We start from the raw sequence: 22,941 nt of genomic DNA, 5'->3' as shown, positions 1-22,941 counted from the left end.
CGCCTTCATCTCAATCGCCATTCTGCAGCAGTTCTTTTAGGCACAGTCTTCAGAAGGTAATCAAATGAGCATGCACAAGCTACGTCAGAGTTCCAGGTGCAGTTCGGGGTCTTGCATCCGAGAAATATTTCTCGACAGTCACCACATATGTCGATGAACACCAGTGTTGCAGGCAATCATCTGCCAAGAAGCCACACTTGATCATGCAGACGCTTGCTTCCCAGAGGTCGATTGCATAGAACTCTATGGAGCAGCCCGATCCTGCCCACCAATCAGGCCTTTGGCACGTTCCCTCTGTGTAGCATTGCAGATGCTTGAAGTAGACTGTAGACTGCCTGCCTGATGGGGAAAGGAAGACCAAGCAATCAATTCAAGCCACTCTTGAACCAATGTGCAGAAAAGGAAATTCAAACATGGAGATATGAAACATGCTGTAGTCAAGACAGATTGTAGGTCGCTATGCTTGCTCTGGGTGTGTCTTGATCAATCCATTAAGTGGGAGTCAGAGACTTGCCCTTTTAAAGGGCCCCTGAAAACAAAACAAAAAAGTGTATTTTTTAACAATCTGTAGTCGGTGACAGGTCAAGAACGAAGTGGAAGCTCCTCCCACCTCTTTCCACTTTAGCAGTGCAAACTCTGGAGAGGAGGCGACCTTCTCTCCACCGTTTACTCCGCTGAAGTGGAAAGGGGTGGGAGGAGCTTCCACTTCGTTCTTGACCTGTCACCGACTATAGTTCGGACACGCGTGTCAAAAAAAATTTCACGCGAGGAAAAATATTTTTTAGAGCAATATTGACGGCGCAAGACGCGATTTAGTCGGCAGTCACGTCCCTTATGGCTTGTTTTCTCTCGGCATTTCAGGCGCATGGAGCAGAGGTCAATCGCCTTCGCCTTCACGACCAAGATGTCATTTTGGAATGACCCATGACGTCATGGACTTCACGCACAATTTCAATTAAATCTCTCGCAAACAATATTGCTCTAAAAAATTTTTTTTTTTTCGTAAACTTTTTTTTAGCACATGTGTCCCACTAGACTGTTTAAAAAAAAAAAAAAACTTTTTTTGCTCTTCAGGGTCTTTTAAGTTAGCCACAAGGTTACTTCCCAACAAGCAAGTCATCGCTTGAAGTCCTGCTGCATGCTACCTTAGGAAGAAAGTTGAAGATGGGAAATTTGCATCAGAATGAGCAAGAATGCCTTCCAAGGGGAAAAGCATTGACGTGCATGCTCCGCCAAAGCTACATTTCACCAAAATGTAATGAATTTATGCCTACATTGCACCATAAGGGAGTTTTCGTTTATAACTACCGAAACTAATAGTTCAGGCGTCGCAGTACTGCCAGATTGTTCCTGTAACATTGTGCAAATCGTTCAGAACTTCCGGTTATCGCTTAGAATAACGTGTCGTTTGATTTGATTTACACACCGAACATGAATCAGTACTCGGATGTTCCGTGATATCTCTCATTGTACGTGGTATGTTCGGGCAGTCTAATTATCTCCGTTGAGTGCGCTTCTCACACCACACACTGGTGCACTGCCGAGAAGCTACACCCGTGGAGTAGGCATTGCAATTCTGCATATGTTGCTTTGCCGCAGCGCAGCCTTGTCTTAAAGGGGCACTAAAGTGCTTTTTGAGATCCTCGTTTTATTGTTATAACTCAATCTACGAGCACTAACCATCCTTAAAAAACAAAAATTACATTCATCTGCGGCCGATTTCCATACTAAAAAAATCAATCAAAATTCTCGACACTTCGCGTCATCGCAGAATGACAGATGGCGCTACCAAACCTTGGTGAATATGGTCAAACAACGGACGGCACGTGTCAGCCACTCGCGAGCGATTCAGTCCACCGTGGACGAGGTGCCGACCAGTCGTGCTCGTCCACACGGGAACCCATCGCTCGCAAGTGGCTGACATGCGCTGCCCGTCGCTCGACCATATTCAGCAAGGTTCGCTAGCGCCAGCTGTCATTCTGGGACAATGGTAAGTGTCTGGAACCATCACTTTCTTAAGATACAAATCGGCCGCGGACGAATGTAACTTCTGGTTTTTTAGGATGATCAGTGCTCGTACATTGAGGTATGACCAAAGAACGAGACTCTCAAAACACGCTTTAGTGCCCCATTAAAGGGATATTGAACCGAAATTTGGATTTCGCAAAATAAGGACGCATGAGAGTTGAACAAGACGCTGGGAACTCCAAAAGATGGCTCGTACATCAGTATCTCCAACGGATGGCCGCACTTTTGGAAAAAAAAAAGGGCACAATCAAGGGAGATCTTTGACGTCATTGTCCTCCGGCAGAATTTCAGAATGAGGGGAAGCGGCATCGCTTCTCTCCTCCTTGCTTCGGTTCACTAGCTCGAAGGGACGTAGGGAGAAGGAAACGGAATGGGAATCGCGACGTGACTTGTCTCGTCGGCAGTGTTCACTCGCACACTTCTTTTCCAAAAATACAGAGATTCGATCCGTTAGAGGCATTGCTGTATGAGTGTTGTTTCGGGGTTTTGCAGCGTCCCGCCTATCCGTCCACCCTTGTTTTGTGAGCTCGAAATTTCTGTTGACTATACCTCTATGGGTGAAAGCACTATTCCAGTGTGAAAGGTGGACAACAAAGCATGAATTAGAAAAATAAATATATATGTGGAAGGATATCAGGGGTGGCCAAACTGCGGCTCGTGAGCCGCATGCGGCTCATCACGGGTCCAAGTGTGGCTCGCTGGTTTTGGGTAAGCATGCCGCCCTACCCCCCCTGTGTTCCAAAGCCGAACAGACTTTTAGAATTCAAAAAAAAAAAGCTCACAGACTTGGCAGCCTTGTATTACACAACGTAGATACAGCTGGACTGGTCTTTAACACATTAATGCGTCCGGTGACACTGTTTCCTTTATCGTTCTAGAGAAAATTTCGAACCGTATACGCATAACAGACGTCGGGGGCAGCGGCTGGCTAGCAAACCAGCCGAAGCTTTCATTTTTGCTGAGCGGTTAAAGTAACATTCTGCTGCTTGCTGTTATTTGTTGTAGTCAACAATTATACTTGCCCTTCTTGAAAAGCACTGTTCCCTCCATATAGTTTTTTTTTTTTTTTTTTAAGTAGTCTCCTTTTCTTTACTTTCCTGTGGCTCTTTGAACCTTTGTCGTTTTGTCTGCGGCTCTAACCCCACGTCACTTTGGCCACCCCTGGCCTATATGATAGACGTCGACACCTTGAAAATATTACACACAATTCCTTTATGTGGTTAGCATACTAATTTAATCATGCTTGCTTATCCAAAAGTGCTCATCAGTGAGTAAATAATAATCGTCCCCAGAGCCCGACCTGTATTTCTGGGGGTGTGCTGTGTAGTATGTCGTTTATATATGTCAAGACTGACTCCAAAACAGAACTGTGAGCTGGCAGAGGGTTTGCAACATTACCGTTGCTTTCCACACTTTGGCTTGAATTTGTTAGGTGGGAATCAATCCAGTTAGTTATTGCTGGTTCCATCTTAAATGTTTTGATTCTGGCCACAGGTCTCCAATGTGGCACTCAATAAGAGGCCTCATATAAGCCTACAAACCATATAAACCTGCTCTGTGTCATTTAGTGCTAATGCAATGAGCTGTTTCCTATGCTCTGTTCACCACCAAGTTGACAGTGCGATGGGAGCAACACATTCACTGGACCTATCGACCGCCTTCCACTCGTCACCGGACCCTGCTCCTGACGCATGGATGTAGGCGGGGGAATGTGATAAAGATGGCAAATGATGGGCGTACAACTGGTCCAGCAAGCACGTAGCTTCCAATGCACCGTCAGCTTAGGGGTGAGCGGAGTATACCAGTTCTGCGAGTGTACATAGGCCAGGTCAGGAAATGAAATACATTTAATTCCCTCATGAGTTACAAACAACGGAACTAAATAGCCATAAAACCTTTATCCATGACGACACATACGTAGCACCCGAAACGAAGGTGTGGGATGGCGATAGGTGATACCATTAAATGACAAAACAGTACAACATCATGCTTGTGTTTAATATCTGTTAAAGTGCATCGCGGTTCTGCACTAACCCGCACATTAAATTGAGAAAACTAATTCGCAACTAGCAATATGGTTTTGTAGAAATCAAATATTGTTTGGAATTTTTGTGTGACGCTTCATGTCCCCAGTATTTAGGTTCATCAAAATTGAGTGCTGAAAAAACATTGATTCAAGGCTTTTACAGTACCTCTTTTCTCATTCCATTTCATTGAATGGCAGTGACAGCACCATAGGAATTGAACAAAGAGTGAAATCTGCCACCTTGTTGACAAACCTACCTGCTGAAGGTGGCCACGAGATTCCCTTGTCACCACTTGGTCACTTGAATACGCCGTTAACTATTGTATCTAGATGTACTGCGGCAGCAATGTTGTAGCTGTGATGCTCGTCGGGCCAGGTCTCCTTTCAGATGTGCATATTCCCGTCGAAAAGTAGCCCATCGCCATGGCAGCTGGTATGACAAGAGTATAAATACATTAGCCAAAAAATTTAACAGTCAGACAAGCTAGTCTACATGCCGCAAAATTCTACACATGGAGACTAAAAAGAAAGAAAGCAATGCAACATTGTCTTTACAGGGCTGTGCATCTCAACTCTCTTCCCTAGCCTTGCGTTGACAAAATGGGACAATCTACCTACGTCGATCTCTATAGTTTGCATTGCAAAAGCAAACCATGTTTTTTATGTCGGCAGTGACAAGGAGACTACAGGCATAATCTGAGGTTCTTTTTTAAAACAAAACAATTCTGTAAAGCGAACCCATGTTACAGCCTGTACCGTGTCTAAGTGAGGCGAGTTAAATTCTGGTTTCTCTCCTGAATGTTTATAATAAATCACTATACACCTAGCAGTGCTAGAGCACAAAGTGAATAAGGCACAGAGCTTCCTTCAGTTGTCTAAGACCGGAGGATGAACCTCTCACAGGGGTGAATGTACTCGAAACGCGCCATTTAGGAATGTATAACAATGAGTGCGTTGTGGGCCAGATGTAGATAATACGACAGATATATACTTTATGATGACATCTGAGCGTATCTACAATGTCTAGACATGCGAATTTGCTGTCCAGACAAACGTATTCCCCACAGCTTTATTCTGAGCGAGGATTGCTACTCAATAACGTCACTGCAGCGTGGTGGTTTCAGACGGTGCTGTGTCATTAGCTATTTTCAGACGTTGGAAACTTAACAGCAGACGGAAAAACTATTGTCGCAACTTCTACATCAATTCAGCCCAACTAGCTGACTAATAAAATCATAACTATACTCCGCGACAACTTTTCTTGGCAATGCAGTGGAAGGTACGTCCCGCGTCCCCTTTCCCATTTTGAGTGTACGCAGGCTCTCCTCCTCTCCTCGGAAATGGGGGAGGACGAGAGCCTGCGTACACTCAAAATGGGAGAGGGGATGCGGGACGTACCTTCCGCTGCATTGCCAAGAATAGTTGTCGCGGAGTATAGGGATGTCACAAACCTGCTGAGATTGCAGGAGTTAAGGTTTGAACTTGAAATGTTTGCAAATTTCAAACCCTGCTGTGTTTCGAATTTGAAAAGTTTGATAATGTAAAGTTTCTGAAAGTTCAAGTTTGAAGATTTCAACTCTCTTTACAGATTGAGTATGAAAAGTTTGAAAATTTCGAATTTCTTTGCTATTCATGTTCGAAGAATTCAAATTTAGGTTTTTGAATCTCAAGGTACAAGATCAAATACCACAATTTAAAATAAAGTCTTTAAGGGCTCATCTGGAAAAAACTTGAAAGTGCTACAAAGTTGACTAAAAACGCTGCACATTTTATTTTGTGCCATAAACACTACTTTCTTCTCGGTACCCGGTTCTTAGGATACTTCTCGTTATTTACTATGATTTATGAAACAAGCCTTGAGTTGGTTGGACGGTTCAGCGACAAGACTTGAGGCGGTCTGGTATGCATCAGGTATTGCTACCTCTTCGTAAACTGGAAGCAATGCGATTGAATACCCCTAAATGAGATGCTGGCATGAGACAATGAAATATACAAGTTGATGCGTGCAGACAATGTCGCCAAAGCAAGACATCTTGCTTTACGAAAGTTTGTAGTTGCTCTGGGCGTTTATTTCCAGTGGAATGGCCCGTGGGGCAGAGAAAACACTGCACGCAGGTACAGCACCCGACAGAGCTCAAGGTCAAGAAGCATGCAACCAGACAAGCTCATAAGGTCCCCCGGCCCCCCAAGATACACCTGATCAGGTAATGACCGGTCATGCATCAGGCTCACTACACTGCCGGTTTCTTTGGCATTTCAGTGGCTCCAAGGCAAGGCACCGGCCTACAAACCCCAGGTGGCAGGTTTTAATCCCGGCCCAGGGGCCCGTAATTTTACAAAGGCTTATTGCGGAGAAGGTCTTGTAATCAAGCTTTCTGTTGCACGTCTGATCCCCAGGTGGTCCAAATTAATCCTCAGTCGTATGCTGAGGTGTTCCAAATGCTTCTCGTCGGTTTGGCTTGTAAAACACCCAGATTTGATTTTGCATAGCTGGTTCTTCGCGCTTTCCTTCTTAGAAAGGTAAGAAAACAAGCGGATACATTAGTTGCTTTAATATGCAAGCGGATGCTGACGATAATGGATCAAGTGCCGATCCAGTGTTGCCTCTCACAAGTCGGTGTCACTTTCAGTGCGCGCCTTTCCCCAACCAGCCACTAACACGAGGAGATTGGGCAATTTGCATTCGAAAACAGCCAGGGTTATGAACAATGCCCCAGAAAAGTGCCTTTGTTGGATTTTCAACCTGCAGACAAGAAACCTGCAGGTTAGTTTGGGGCAACCTACACAGTTTTACACGGTAGAGGCTCTGTGCGAAAGCAGGAGAAAAAACTTTCAGGTACGACGCCGGCCGCCACCCCAATGCGAGTCGTTGCTGGCACCACATCTTTGTGTTAATAATATTTAGGACCTTATACGATTTGGGTAAAGTTTCTTCACACTTCGTCAAACTTCTGTATGTTTCACATACCCAATTTTTCCCCTTCAACTGGAAACCTCAAAGATTATTTTTCGGTTTCCAGTTCAAGTTTTTTCCAGAATAAAAAAATTATAATGTTTCGGTTTGACTCCGGTTTGTACACAAATTGGAGTTTTTTCTTATGTTTGGTTTTCTTTTCAGTTAGATGCCCTGGAGGATTAATGAAATCCACTGTCTACGATACAGATGACCTCTTTCGTCTTTATACCTTGAAAAATGTACAGACCGCCAACGCAGCATCAGTTTGTACCGTTGACTCTGTCACTTAATCGTCACTTCAGTGTCATGTCGTGCAAGCAACCAAAAAAGGGGTCGGCTTTCAAGGCACAGTGTTATGTAAGGAAAGTAATGGTGACCAGTTCCAGTCCCGACCCAACTATCCACCTCGTGCAGAGCTTGTGAGCTCCGGTTGGAATGGCCGGGGGGGGCCATTACAAACAGCTGATTTCACTCTCCTTGAGCACATAAGTTATTCAAGGTTATTGCGTTCCGTAACTTCATTGTACTGTATGCGTTGCGAGCGCATAAGGCACCGCCATAACCGGGGCCATGTAAGCAAACTTGGACGGGTGAAATCCGGGCGGTCTTGATATCACGAAAGCTCGCCTGCACCGTCAAAAAGTAAGGAACAATATGTTAGAAACAATCTTTCTCTGAATTCAGCACATCTACGAACCTCCAACGAAGTTGGCCCTGCGAACAGGAGAGTTCACGATTGGTTTTCAAGGCATTCCGTTACGGGGTTCTGTCAGTAACTGATATTTTCTGTTTTCTTTTTTTTTCATAGTAGTTTTAAAGTGGCAAGATGTGAATGAGTATAGCGCACACCTTAAGAACGAGAAGCTTAATCCGTCATTCTTTACTTAAGTACCGGGTATAGCTTGATTACGTTGAGCTGGGGTCATACTGATTATACATCATACAAAAGACAGTCTGCATACAGATTTGAGGGCAAGTCACCGTGAGATCCATGCTTCGAATGCAGCCTGGCAATGGGTTCAAGGAGAAACTTAGCATGCAACATTCGAACCACACATATTGCGGTGACTTGCATGTGCAGACTGTCTTTTGTATGATGTATGAGCAGTGTGACCCCGGCCAGCTGTCTTCTGGGTAAAAGCAGAATGTCCCGCTAGCACATTGAGGACCCGGCCAGCTGACACGGGGGATTCGCGTCATAGGCTTCTGAAACACGAGCTCTTGAAAGCAGGGCAAAAGGGGCAGGGTGCTTCACATTGGGTGCTTTCGTGCACCACCCGCAAAAGGCTACTGAAACCTTATAAAAATTTTCATTTGAACCATTTTTGCTGCTATTTGCACAACCTACAGCTGCACAGTGATGAGGCATAACAATTATGAAGCCAAGCCATGAGAATAACGGAGGTAGTCAAGCCAAACCAATCCTGTCTGAGGGACTGAGTGGACGAGAGAGCCCCCAAAAATGGTGCCTTTCCCTTTCCTCCTCTCTCTGAGTTCACACATGCGCCCAGGTATACATGGCTTGCATTGACCTCACATCAGCTGCCATTGCTCCATACCATGCGCCTGTTTCTGTACCTTCTGCAGCATACATTTGACACCATCAAATTTGTCTTCTGGGCAAGGCTTGCCGAAAGAAACAAATTGAATGGTGCGAAATCTATGCTGCACAAGGTATGGTGCAGCAATGGCAGCTGGTATGGTGCCATATGACGCCCCGTGCAAGGCATGGTTCCCGGACATTTCATCGAACACTGTTTCATCGAACGCCGTTTCGTCAAACGCTGTTTCATCGAAAAAATGGACGTTTCATTGAATCGCTGATGGGAGTTTCATTGAATGTCTTTTAAATAAAAAGTGTGAAAGATGTTCTTTTATGCACGGATCGAGTGCATTTTCGTCTCATTCACCCATTTCATCGTCAGGGTTTTTAATGTCCAAACTTGTAGCTGTTACAATTTATTTTATGGCAAGTAACCCATGAGGATATTTGTACCGATCTTTATGTTTGTTTTGAAGATTGTGCTTATCTGTTCACCCTTTCTGTATTACCCGATGGCCCTTGAGGGTATTGTAACAAATAAATAAAAAGTCGCACTCCCGGTAAGAGCGCACTCCAACTCATGGAGGCCAGAAGGCGACTTAGGTTTTCCAGAGGCGCAACAACTTTAGCCATGTAAGCCTCCTAGCCTCTCATGTCTTTGTATTGATGCTTTTTTACTGCCCGAAGCTTGCAGTTGCTAAAGCTGAGGTGCTATATTTATGAAACTACAATGAAACATTGTTTTCTTTTTTTAGTTTTAAGACTCAGTCGAGTCAAAAGTAAGTATGTCACATCAAATTTTATTTGAAAACTTTCGGGGGTTCATGTGTTCGTGCGACAGCCATTCACCGTTTCAAATGATGAGCGATTGCTCTCTAAAAGTTCCCCACAGCCATGGTCCGTCAGTTCTCATAAAAAAGGCGGACCTTCTCATCCCTTGCCGCTATGGCCATCTTCTGGCGAGGAGGCTTTTGGGAACTCAGCATCGCCTCCAGCTTGTCTACCGTCAGTTGATGTTCTGTGGCGATGCAAGTCAAAAACTTCCAGAACCTGAAATGGGCACCTCCGACCAGCTTCAGGAAGCGAGACCGCCACCATGGCGTTGGATAAGACGGCGTTCGATAAAACGGCGGTCGATGAAACAGCTTCGATGAAACGCCGTTCAATGAAACGGCTTCGATGAAACGGCGTTCGACAAAACGGAGTTCAATGAAATGTCCAGTCCCAGCAAGGCATGTATACAAAGTCTGCAGACACAGATACGAGACCTGCAAACGTGGGTTAGGCACTGATAACAAAACTGACACCTGGATAAGCATGTTTTCAAGTAATTTGGTCTGAGATACTAGTGTCATCGTACATGCCACCTGATTAATTATGTGTATTCTTCTATCCTGGAAAATTTAATATGATCCATGTACTGGCTCGAGCGTACACGGTGGCCGGCTAGCAGTCACACATGCGTAAGGGTTGCAACCTTTCTGCCTAGCCTTGCGCGTTGTCGTGTACGCACCAATCTCTTGTGCAAAGAAATTAGAATTAAAATGTGTCACTGCCTCGAAATCTGCCTTCAGCAACATGAAATCAAACGGGGCTATACCGATCTCTTTCTGCCCGTTAGAAACTCCGCAACAAATTCTGAAGTTTAATCATATTAAGGCTGGCAGCCTGCTATTTGGGCATTTGTTTTTGATCGGCATGCGAAATGCGCACCACGATTGTTTCTGTACTCATTATATGGCTAAAATCAGACTTGATGCTCGGGTGTTGATGTCGCTGGCTGTAATAAGGCGGAGCCTCCTGAGGGGGCGGTTCACCGAATGATACTTTAGCGAATAGTTGGGCGCCGCGAAGCGGCGTTCACGTGTGGGCCAATACACATACACATGTGGGTTCATATTTTTTGTAATGAGCCGCCTCAGACTGTCGCCGCGAAGCGGTGTAAAGCGCAGCGCGGCGGGTGGGTTAACGCGCGCCCCCGTTATTGCCCCGGAGGCTCCGCCTTATTACAGGCCAGCGACATCAATACGGTAATACCTATGCTCGTACCCAAAGGTTACATAAAAATGTTTCACATATATCGGAGCATAGCGTCACTTAATAAGCAATAGGAGCAGACTTGCCAAGGGACGCAGTCCGCAGGCGACGTAGGTTCACGTAGCCCTCCTTGGTGTAGCCCACGGTGGAAGAAACGAAATGCTTCTTCCGTCGTGGTGTAGCCAGACAGACGATGGGCGCAGCCATGACAGTTATTCTATTGTTTGAATTTTATGATGCAGAAAGTTTCGCACATCAACTTTGGTTGTTTATTATGTTCGTTATAAGTAAACCAAAACAAAACATTTAACTAAAATTGTTATTTATCATTTATCGTAATATATTTAATGCTTTAATACGTTAACGTAATGTTAACGAACCTAACGACTACGAACGAACAGAAACGAAATCGACAACAAGCAAAATGGCTGCGACCAGTTGAGGCTGCTGAAGCTGCAGTGGTCAAGTTAACGGCATTCTACGTTACTGTATTTAGTTTTAAGCTCGTACACCACTATAATTCGACACGAGATTTCTGAAAAGTCGACATGCTATAAATAAAACTGTAGCGTGCCCTTCTATTTAATTAGAGCTGAAAATACATTTGGGAGTGAAGTGATTTGAATCTGAGCAGTCGCCCGCTGCAACACAACGGTATGTATTCACGATTCATGAAGATTTCTTGTGCATGTATCAGAAGATATTCCTTAAAGCATGGATCACAGGGCGTTTTCATCATCTTAAGCGGCCTTAAAAAAAGGAAATAATGGAAGCTACACAGGGGAATGAAACGTTCGGATCGAATAGAATTGTTCGACGGTGCCGAAAGACAAAATTGAACAAGTTGTAATATGCGGAGTGTAGAAGCTTAGCACACGAACGACGTTGTATTTATCAACTCTACTAAAGACTTGTGTTGGTATGGAGACCTTTTGCGCGATGTAACGTTGCAAGCACGGTTGTGCTTCTTATTTTCTTACATTTGGCACCTAATTCCCTGAAATTAGTACACCTGACGGGCCAGTGACAAAGAGTTTATATTCTACAATTCAAAAGACGATAACATTGAAGATGACATAAATATTGTTTCTTTTAAGCCATTGATTATGTTATCGTATTTCGAATCGTAAAGCACCAGGGTGTTTACGTTTTTCCGGAGTTCACAGAAACACTACAAAGAAGGTCCCAACATTAAAAAGAATATTTGTGACTCGTAATCTCGAGACTGTCGCTCAGGGCTTCCCTCACTCTGTTTTCTGCAGTCACATGGAATGATAACACAACTCTTCATAAAGGAAAAAAAAAGGGGGGGATTAAGGTTTTGAGGAGTAATGAGCTGTTGGGCACCAGGGCATTGAATGGAAAAGAAAACCAAACATCAGAAAAAAACTTATTCGTGTGCAAACCGGAATCACACCGAAACATGATAATTTTCTTCATATTGGAATGAAACCGAAAAATAATCTTTGAGGTTTCCACTTCAAGGGGAAAAATTGTTCAAAGTGAAACATACAGAATTTTGACGAATTTCGAACTTTTGAACAGAAATTTGACAAAGTGTGAAGAAAGTTTAATCGTATAAGGTCTTAAATATTATTAATACAAAGATGTGGTGGTGCTACCAACGACTCGCTTGTAGTGGCGGCTGGTCTCGTACCTGAAAGTCGTACCGTGTAAAACTGCGTAGGTTGCCCCAAAGTAAACTTTAGGTCCCTTGTCTGCAGGTTTGAAATCCGATGAAGGCACATTACTGGTGCGTTGTTCATAAGCTTGCTTAGGAGAAGAGCGTGTTGGTTCATGTCATGGATGAAGAACAAATAAAACAATTAAAACAGGGACAACACAACCACATCTTTCAACAAGCAACAGACGAGTAAACTTTCCACAGCGAGCAGCCGACTATACCCAGGAGGGGAAGTGGGGAGAAGGGGAGATAAAAAACGCAAAGTGAAAATCAGAGAGGTGGGTTTATCTCGGATTTTAGAAATTCAACCTCAGTTTTTGTCGGCAGGAGGGAAGGGTTTGACACATTGTTTTTTGCTGTGTTCATGGCGAATGACTCTATGATCTCCCTGCTGCTGTAAAAACGTGTCAAACCCTTCCTTCCTGCTGATGAAAACTGAGGTTGAATTTCTAAAATTCGAGATAAACCCACCTCTCTGATTTGCACTTTGCATTTTTTATCTCCCCTTCTCCCCCCTTTCCCTCCTGGGTATAGTTGGCTGCTCGCTGTGGAGAGTTTACTCGTCTGTTGCTAGTTGAAAGATGTGGCTTTGTTGTCCCTGTTTTAATTGTTTTATTCTTTCTTCATTCATGGTTGTTCATAACCCTGGCTGTGTTTGAATGCAAGTTGCCCAATCTCCTCGTGTTGTGGCTGGTTGGGGAAAGGCGTGCACTGAAAGTGACACCGATTCGTGAGAGGCAACACTGGATAGGCACTTGATCCATTATCGTCATTATCCAGTTGTATTTTAAAAGCGACTAATATCTCCACTTGTTTTCTTATTTTTCTAAGAAGGAAAGCACGAAGAACCAGCTATGCAAAATCAAATCTGAGGGTTTTACAAGCCAAGCAGACGACGGGCATTCAGAACACCTCAGCATACGACTGAGGATTAATTTGGAACACCTGGGGATCATTTGACGTGCAACAGAAAGCTTGATTGCATGACCTTCTCGGCAATAAGCCTTTGTCAAATTGCGGGCACCTGGGCCGGGATTAAAACCTGCCACCTGGGGTTTGTAGGCCGGTGCCTTGCCTTGGAGCCACTGAAATGCCAAAGAAACCGGTAGTGTAGTGAGCCTGATGCATGACCGGTCATTACCTGATCAGGTGTATCTCGGGGGGCCGGGGGACCTATGAGCTTGTCTGGTTGCATGCTTCTTGACCTTGAGCTCTGTCGGGTGCTGTACCTGCGTGCAGTGTTTTCTCTGCCCCACGGGCCATTCCACTGGAAATAAACGCCCAGAGCAACTACAAACTTTCGTAAAGCAAGATGTCTTGCCTTGGCGACTTTGTCTGCACGCATCAACTTGTATATTTCATTGTCTCATGCCAGCATCTCATTTAGGGGTATTCAATCGCATTGCTTCCAGTTTGCAAAGAGGTAGCCATTCCTGATGCATACCAGACCGCCTCAAGTCTTGTCGCTGAACCGTCCAACCAACTCAAGGCTTGTTTCATTAATCATAGTAAATAACGAGAAGTATCCTAAGAACCCGGTACCGAGAAGAAAGTAGTGTTTATGGCACAAAATAAAATGTGCAGCGTTTTTAGTCAACTTTGTAGCACTTTCAAGTTTTTTCTAGATGAGCCCTTATAAACTTTATTTTAAATTGTGGTATTTGATCTTGTACCTTGAGATTCAAAAACCTAAATTTGAATTCTTCAAACATGTATAGCGAAGAAATTCGAAATTTTCAAACTTTTCATATTCAATCTGTAAAGAGAGTTGAAATCTTCAAACTTGAACTTTCAGAAACTTTACATTATCAAACTTTTCAAATTCGAAACACAGCAGGGTTTGAAATTCGCAACCTTTTCAAATTCAAACCTTAACTCCTGCAATCTCGGCAGGTTTGCGACATCCCTAGTTATGATTTTATCTAGTCAGGTAGTTGGGCTAAATGGATGTAGAAGTTGCGACAGTAGTTTTTCCGTCTGCTGCTAAGTATCCAACGTCTGAAAATAGCTAATGACACAGCACCGTCTGAAACCACCACGCTGCAGTGACGTTATTGAGTAGCGATCGTCGCTCAGAATAAAGCAGTGGGGAACACGTTTGCCTGGACAGCAAATTCGCATGTCTAGACATTGTACAGTCAGCACAGAATGAAACCATCGTCACAGGCTGCTCCACTGGAGGGCCCCTGAGAACTAATGAAAATGTGCTTTGGAGCGAAAGTGCAGGTCCTACTAAGGTGTGCTCGACTCTCGCGCGACATATCTGGGACTTCCGCGTTTCGCCGGTGGTCGAGGGTCGAGCACAGCTTAGTAGGACACGCACCCTGGCACCTCGGTGCATTTTCATTAGTTCTCAGGAGCCCTCCAGGTGGAGCAGCCTGTGACGATGGCCACGCGCTGCGGCGTTCGGGTTTCATTCCGTGCTGACTGTACATACGTTCAATGGCGCCATAAATTATACATCTGTCGTATTACCTACATCCGGCCCGCACTCATTGTTATACATTTCTAAATAGTGTTTTTCGTGCACATTCACCCCTGCGAGAGGTTCATTCTCCGGTCTTAGACAACTGAAGGAAGTTCTGTCCCTTACTTGCTTTGTGCTGCTGGGTAGCCTCTGAAAAAGAAATGCTCTAGCACAGCTAGGTGTATAGTGCTTTATTATAGATATTCAGGAGAGCAACCAGAATTTAAGTCACCTCACTTAGACATGGTACAGGCTGTAACGTGGGTTTGCTTTACAGAATTGTTATTTTCTAAAAAAAGATAAAGAAAATCAGATTATGGTTGTAATGCGTGTGTTATACCTTGTCACTGCCGACATAAAAAAACATGGTTTGCTTTTGCAATGCAAACTATAGAGATCGACGCAGGTAGATTGTCCCATTTTGTCTGAACTTGCAACTATGCACACATAACGTCTTGGTCAACGCAGGGCTAGGGAAGAGAGTTGAGATGCAAAGCCCTGTAAAGACAATGTCGCATTGCTTTCTTTTTTTTTTAGTCTCCATGTGTAGAATTGTGTGGCATGTAGACTAGCTTGTCTGACTGTTCAATTTTTCGACTAATGTATTTATACTCTTGTCAATACCAGCTGCCATGGCGATGGGCTACTCTTCGACGGGAACATGCACATCTGAAAGAGACCTGGCCCGATGAGCATCACAGCTACAACATTGCTGCCACAGTACCTCTAGATACAATAGTTATTGGCTTATTCAAGTGACCAAGTGGTGACAAGGGAATCTCGTGGCCACCTTCAGCAGGTAGGTTTGTCAACAAGGTGGCAGGTTTCACTCTTTGTTCAATTCCTATGGTGCTGTCACTGCCATTCAATGAAATGGAATGAGGATAGAGGTACTGTAAAAGCCTTGAATTAATGTTTTTTCAGCACTCAATTTTGATGAACCTAAATACTGGGGACATGAAGCGTCACACAAAAATTCCAAACAATATTTGATTTCTACAAAACCATGTTGCTAGTTGCGAATTAGTTTTCTCAATTTAATGTGCGGGTTATTGCAGAACCGCCACGCGCTTTAACAGATATTAAACACAAGCATGATGTTGTACTGCTTTGTCATTTGATGGTATCACCTATCGCCATCCCACACCTTCGTTTCGGGTGCTACGTATGTGTCGTCTTGGATAAAGGTTTTATGGCTATTTAGTTCCGTTGTTTGTAGCTCATGAGAGAATTAAATGTATCTCATTTCCTGACCTGGCCTATGTACCGTCGCACAACTGGTATACTCCGCTCACCCCTAAGCTGATGGTGCATTGGAAGCTACGTGCTTGCTGGACCAGTTGTACGCCCATCATTTGCCATCTGATCAGACATCCCCGCCTACATCCATGCGCCAGGAGCAGGGTCCGGTGACGAGAGGAAGGCGGTCGATAGGTCCAGTGAATGTGTTGCTCCCATCGCACTGTCAACTTGGTGGTGAACAGAGCATAGGAAACAGCTCATTGCATTAGCACTAAATGACACAGAGCAGGTTTATATGATATGTAGGCTCATATCTGGCCTCTTATTGAGTGCCACATTGGAGACCTGTGGCCAGAATCAAAACATTTAAGATGGAACCAGCAGAAACTAACTGGATTGATTCCCACCTAACAAATTCAAGCCAAAGTGTGGAAAGCAGCGGTAATGTTGCAAACCCTCTGCCAGCATATTCAGCTGTAGCTCACAGTTCTGCTTTAGGGTCAGTCTTGACATATATAAATGACGTACTACACAGCACGCCCCCAGAAATACAGGTCGGACTCTGGGGACGATTGTATTATTTACTCACTGATGAGCACCTTGGATAAGCAAGCATCATTAAATAAGTATGCTAACCACATAAAGGAATTGTGTGTAATATTTTCAAGGTGTCAAAGTCTATCATATAGACTAACCAGATTTTTATTTAGCAAAGTTTACTGCAAGGTAAATATCACATCAGCATTCACCAAGTTTCCTTTTCTTTCACATATATATATATTTTTCTAATTCATGCTTTGTTGTCCACCTTTCACCCTGGAATAGTGCTTTTACCCTTAAAGGGATAGTGAACAGAAATTTCGAGCTCACAAAACAAGGGTAAACGGATAGGCGGGACGCTGCAAAACCCCAAAACAACACTCATACAGCGATATCTCTAACGGATCTCTGTATTTTTGGAAAAGAAGTGTGCGAGTGAACACGGCCGACGAGACAAGTCACGTCACGATTCCCGTTCCCTCTCCTTCTCGCTACGTCCCTTCAAGCTAGTGAACTGAAGCGAGAAGGAGAGAAGCGAGGCTGCTTCCCCTCATTCTGCAATTCTGCCGGAGGACAACAACGTCAAAGACCGTCACAGATGGCCGCACTTTTTTTTCAAAAGAGCGGCCATCTGTTTGAGATACTAATGTACAAGTCATGTCTTGGAGTTCCTAGCGTTTTGTTCAACGCTCATGCATCCTTATTTTGCGTAATCCGAATTTCGGTTCGGTATCCCTTTAATGGGGCACTAAAGTGTATTTTGAAAGTCTCGTTCTATGGTCATACCTCAATCTGCGAGCACTAATCATCCTAAAAAACCAGAAATTACATTCATTTGCTGCAAATTCGTATCTTAAAAAAGTGATCGAAGTTCCAGACACTTACCATCGTCAGAGAATAACAGATGGCGCTACCAAACCTTGCTGAATATGGTCGAACGACGGACGGTGCGTGTCAGCCACTCGCGAGCGATGGGTTCCTGCGTGGACGAGCACGACTGGTCGGCAGCTTGTCCACGGTGGACTCCATCGCTCGCGAGTAGCCGACACGTGCCGTCCGTTGTTTGACCATATTCACGAAGGTTCGGTAGCGCCATCTGCCATTCTGCGCTGACGCGAAGTGTCGAGAATTTTGATTGATTTTTTTAGTATGGAAATCGGCCGCAGATGAATGTAATTTTTGCTTTTTAAGGATGGTTAGTGCTCGTAGATTGAGTTATAACAATAAAACGAGGCTCTCAAAAAGCACTTTAGTGCCCCTTTAAGACATGGCTGCCCTGTGGCAAAGCGACATAAGCAGAATTGCAATGCCTACTCCACGGGTGTAGCTTCTCGGCAGTGCACCAGTGTGTGGTGTGAGAAGCGCACTCAACGGAGATAATTAGACTGCCCGAACATACCACGTACAATGAGAGATATCACGAAACATCCGAGAACTGAGTCATGTTCGGTGTGTAAATCAAATCAAATCACACATTATTCTAAGCAATAACCGGAAGTTCTAAGCGATTCACACAATGTTGCAGGAACAATCTGGCAGTACTGCGACGCCTGAACTATTAGTTTCGGTAGATACAAACGAAAACTCCCTTATGGTGTAGTGTAGGCATAAATTCATTACATTTTGGTGAAATGTAGCTTTGGCGGAGCATGCACGTCAATGCTTTTCCCCTTGGAAGGCATTCTTGCACATTCCGATCCAAATTTCCCATCTTAAACTTTGTTCCTTAGGTAGCATGCAGCAGGACTTTAAGGGATAACTTGCTGGTTGGGAAGTAACTTTGTGGCTAACTTAAAAGACCCCTGAAAAGAAAAAGAAAATGTTTTTTTTAAGCAGTCTGGTTGGGACACATGTGTTAAAAAAGAAATTTTACCGAGCAATATTGATTGGGAGAGATTTAATTGAAATTGTTTGCGAAGTCCGTGACGTCACGGGTCATTCCAAGATGACCATCTCGATCGTAAAGGCGAAGGCGATCGACCTCCCCTCCACGCTCCTGAAATGCCAAGAGAGAAAACAAGTGGTAAGGATGCGACTGCCGACTAAATCGGACGTGACTGCCGACTAAATTGCGTCTCGCGCCGTCAATATTGCTCTAAAAAATATTTTTTTCACATAAATTTTTTTTTTTTTTTTGACATGTGTGTTTCAACTAGATTGTTAAACTAGATTGTCTTCTCAGGGGCCCTTTAATAAGGCGAGTGCCCCACTCCCATTCAATGGATTGATTGGGACGCTCCCAGAACAAGCATAGCGACCTACAATCTGTCGTGCATACAGCATGTTTCATATCTCCACGTTTGAATTTTTCCTTTTCTGCACATTGGTTCAAGAGTGGCTTGGATTGAGTGCTTGGTCTTCCTTTCCCCATCAGGCAGGCAGTCTACAGTCTACTTCAAGCATCTGCAATGCTACACAGAGGGAACGTGCCAAAGGCCTGGTTGATGGGCAGGATCGGGCTGCTCCATAGAGTTCTATGCAATCGACCTCTGGGAAGCAAGCGTCTGCATGATCAAGTGTGGCTTCTTGGCAGATGATTGCCTGCAACACTGGTGTTCATCAACATATGTGGTGACTGTCGAGAAATATTTCTCGGATGCAAGACCCCGAACTGCACCTGGAACTCTGATGTAGCTTGTGCACGCTCATTTGATTACCTTCTGAAGACTGTGCCTAAAAGAACTGCTGCAGAATGGCGATTGAGATGAAGGCGTTACAAGATGCGTCATAGGAGCCACCATGTACTTGTGCTGATTGTCTCAATCCCGGTGTGGCTCGCTCTAGAAGTTCAAGCAGAGGGGGAAAATGTTGCTTTTGTGCTAACGTCCCAACTTGGAGTTCTTTGAGTCTCCCTCGACTGACATGCTAGTGAGCCGCAGCAGAACAGGCATCTGCGGTGCCCGCGTTCCTCTGCTGTAACACTGCCAGGATTGAGGCCAGGGGTTCATCCATGATTGTCTATCTGGGAAGGTGTTGCTAATTCTGGGAAAGGCCTCGCGAGGGATGTATAGCATAGATTTGTGTACTTTGAGTAGAAAATTCTTATAGCGTTGTCCCACTAGATCGACAAACGCCGATTTTCGTCCGGTGACAGCACGAAGTTTTGTGTCGCTGATGCTGTTCCACTGCAACGACCAACATCTGCTACAAGCGCCGACAAACCATCAACGACGGACGAGTTGTTGTCTGTTGTTCAACTTGAAGCGCAGCAAGCAGTCCCACCAAGGAACATCTCTCGGAGACAAACTTAATTTTCTTACCCACTTCTGCCTTCTGTTGCTGTCTTCCCCACCCTCCCATTCCTGCCGTGACTCAGTCCTTGGCGGCCACTGATCGTTCCTGCTCCCGCAGTTTCGATTCCTGGATTGCTCGTAGTGGTCGCGGGCACGGCTTGCTTGCTAGATGTCGTGTTGCAAAAGGGAATTTGCTGTGGCTGGTTTTGCTCGCGAAAACCTGGTGCGCGAGTTGGTGCTTCAAGATGCCGAAGTCTACACCCCTGCATCAGGATGGATACACCCATGTGCGAGGACTGACCAAAGTAAGACCGCTCACCACGAAGTAGGACACGACGTTCCATCAGTTCTGCGGCAAGCCATTCCGGCAAAACGAGAGACTTGTCATCCGTTCTGTGATTGTCCCTAATAAAACTACCCCCGTATTGTCCCTCATAAAACGCCTTCCCTTGGAGGCGTTTTATGGGGGAACAATGAAATTCCCGTGAAATTCCGTGGCGCGCACCTGGAATGCTTCGAACGACCCAAAAAAAGGAACGATTCAGGAATTCTAGTTCGGAAAAAGTTGGGTGTCGATTGTCACGACTGTTTTCGGAAAGTCGCCAACGGCAAATGAAGGCAAGCGGAAGCTATAAAGGGATACTTCAACGAAATTTGAAATATTTCCGTCGTGTTCAAAAATAGGTTGAATATGATCCACAATATCCGTAAATGACAATCACACGTTTGTATTTTGAGCCTGGTGGCTGTATTTTTCGTTATAAACGGCCCACTCTGGCAAGCGCTCGGAGAAGGCCCAGCGGAGACCATGTGACATCCAACGCAATCGTGACGTAGGTCGTCTCAAGACGAGCAAAGCTACGGCGAGGCTGCCGTCGAGATGATGGCCTAGTTGTTCCAGCTTGTTCCAGCCACCGAAGCGGCTGCTTTTGTACAAATTTTGAGTGACAGGTTAATCTTCTATAATCTTGTAGGGGGACAATAGCGACTTCTGTGACACACAAAAGGCATTCTCGGGAAGAGGGGAGTTCCCCCTGCCCCTCTTCTCGTCGTGGCCGGAGGCGAGACAACCTCCGCCACTAGCTGCCAAGGTTGCTAGACGGGCATTACAAGCGAGGCGTTAGCGACATCCACCAGGTGCTCTTTGCTAATCGTTTAATTCGTCTTAAAATTCCTTTTCATGACTTTTTTAACACGATATTGGTATGTTCGATTTGGCGGTGCTTTTTTGAACACATATAGACCAAAAAATGAGCGCGGAAATTTCGTAGTAGTATCCCTTTAAACAAGGAATAAAGTCATCGTCTCCACTTTCACCGTGTTTGTCGGCGCGTTTGACGCCCAAAAAGCAAAACAAGAAAACCGCGTCGCCATACTCTGTTTGTCTATTTTGAAGTGCTGTTGACAACTCTAGTCCCACTAGGAAAGAAGTTTCCTTGTCCCCGTGTTCTGCTCCGTGTCTGCCAGGTGGGACAGAGGACTCCGACAAAGAGGCTGTTTGTCAGTGTTGTATATCGCTCATTGTCGTCTGTTGCTGTCGTTTGTCGCTCTAGTGGGACGCGGCTATTAGGGACTCGGCCTGGGGCATGTTAGGGGTGTGTGCGTATAAGTCGCTGGTCGTAAGAACCAGCAGCATTGCATTCGTTGTGCTCAGTGTCCTGGATTGTCTGGATCTGCCTGTAATTTATGGGACCTTTAGAACTTCAGCATTACACAGTGATGACATCAGCAGCTGGAAATTGATGGGACCGAAATAAAGATGACAAAACTAGATTGTAGCTGGAGTCTATCACTACCATAGAGAAGCTCTCAATAGCATGGACTTTGGATTCACACAAGAATGTCCCGTGGGTAACAGGATTTAATGCACAAGTAATTCTGAAGATGGCTTTAATGCTTCCGTTCTAATTCCCATGGACCTCCACAGGCTGAAAGGGCAGGTGACATACCTATGTATCAAGTGCAGAGGAGGGAACAGTGAACAAAAAGGCACCACGAAAAGGCCCCCATCTATTGAAACCGAGTTCTGTATGGGTTTTTATTCTCTGCTCACCTCCAGTGCTGATCAAAATAACACGACGTGAAATCATGATAGGCGTAAGAAACAAACAGCTTGAAACCAATTCGCGTCCTTTTAATTTCACGAAATTTGGTATGCGCCAAATAGCCTAAAACTGGTACAAATCAAAGCAGTCTGTGCAATAAAACGTGAAAATACGGCAGAAAAAGTAAACACTTGCGGGGCGTAAAACCGCGGAAGTAAATCCGTTCGTGGCAATCTTGTTCAGCGACAAACAAGTGTTCATTCAGCTGTGAAGCATTGAAGTGGATATAAAATCTGCATAGCGTTTCAGAGCAAGAAAAACGGCGAATTAATTGAGCAGTACGATTGACAGCATTGCGGGCGCTACGCGGGCGCGTAGGAAGGCGACAAGGCTTACTTTGATAAGAGTCACACGGAAAACGTTGACACCAGCCACACACGCTGTGCAAGGCTATCGTTCTCGCTTCTTGAATTACGGTTGAAAAGCACTGCGCATTAGCACTGCAAGCACTCCACGTGTACACGGTTTCAATTACGGAACAGAGCAGCGAGGCCTACCTCATTCGAGCTTGGGTAGAGAATCGCCGAGGTTGGAGCAGTCGAACTGTGGACATCGGCATGCTCGAAACTTCTGCTACCGACTTTTATGCGCGTAATATGCGGAATAACTCAATGGATATGCACTGGCAGATGAAACAACGCGTCCACGGCACCAAAGTATCCGCGGAGTGTAGCAGACGCTCCTGCCGGCGACCGGCGTCGTATGTGCGTCGCCGTCAATATTTTGTCCGGCGGTAATCTGGCCAATCGCAGCACGCCGCTCCGCGGCAGATCTGGAATGGCCAGGTTTTGGAAATACGCGCCGCGGCGCCTTCCAGGGCACCGGCGAGGCCAGCGGGTCGGTTTAGAGTTTTGGTTTTAGACCGAAAAAAAACGAACAGAAAGAAATATATAAAATAAATTGCATTTTATTTTCATGGTGCGGTGAAGACGTTTTGTTGAAATTACTGTTAGCGGACAAAGTTTTATAATGTATTTTTGTATTAATGAGAGTTCCCACCACCTAAGCGCTGCTGCCGGTGGCGACGCTATGCACAGCGCCGCTGATGGTGGCGACGCTAATGTCAGCGCCGCGAAACTG

The 22,941-nt window shown here is 45.0% G+C and overlaps 2 long non-coding RNA genes across 2 annotated transcripts; one reads left to right on the top strand and one right to left on the bottom strand.

Annotated features, from left to right (window-relative positions):
• Positions 1-11,110: 11,110 nt before the first annotated feature.
• Positions 11,111-18,947, top strand: LOC121833941. The gene is made up of 3 exons (XR_006076943.1): positions 11,111-11,244; positions 15,369-15,540; positions 18,898-18,947. It is a non-coding gene; the product is annotated as an uncharacterized LOC121833941 (long non-coding RNA).
• On the bottom strand, positions 18,406-22,396 carry LOC120842772. Its single transcript, XR_005716009.2, has 2 exons — positions 22,359-22,396; positions 18,406-18,519 (listed from the first exon to the last, which is right to left on the bottom strand). It is a non-coding gene; the product is annotated as an uncharacterized LOC120842772 (long non-coding RNA).
• Positions 22,397-22,941: the final 545 nt, after the last annotated feature.

Source organism: Ixodes scapularis, unplaced genomic scaffold, assembly GCF_016920785.2.
Source record: "Ixodes scapularis isolate PalLabHiFi unplaced genomic scaffold, ASM1692078v2 ptg000080l_1__unscaffolded, whole genome shotgun sequence".
Lineage (NCBI taxonomy): Eukaryota > Metazoa > Arthropoda > Arachnida > Ixodida > Ixodidae > Ixodes > Ixodes scapularis.
This window is presented reverse-complemented; position numbering and strand designations above follow the sequence as displayed.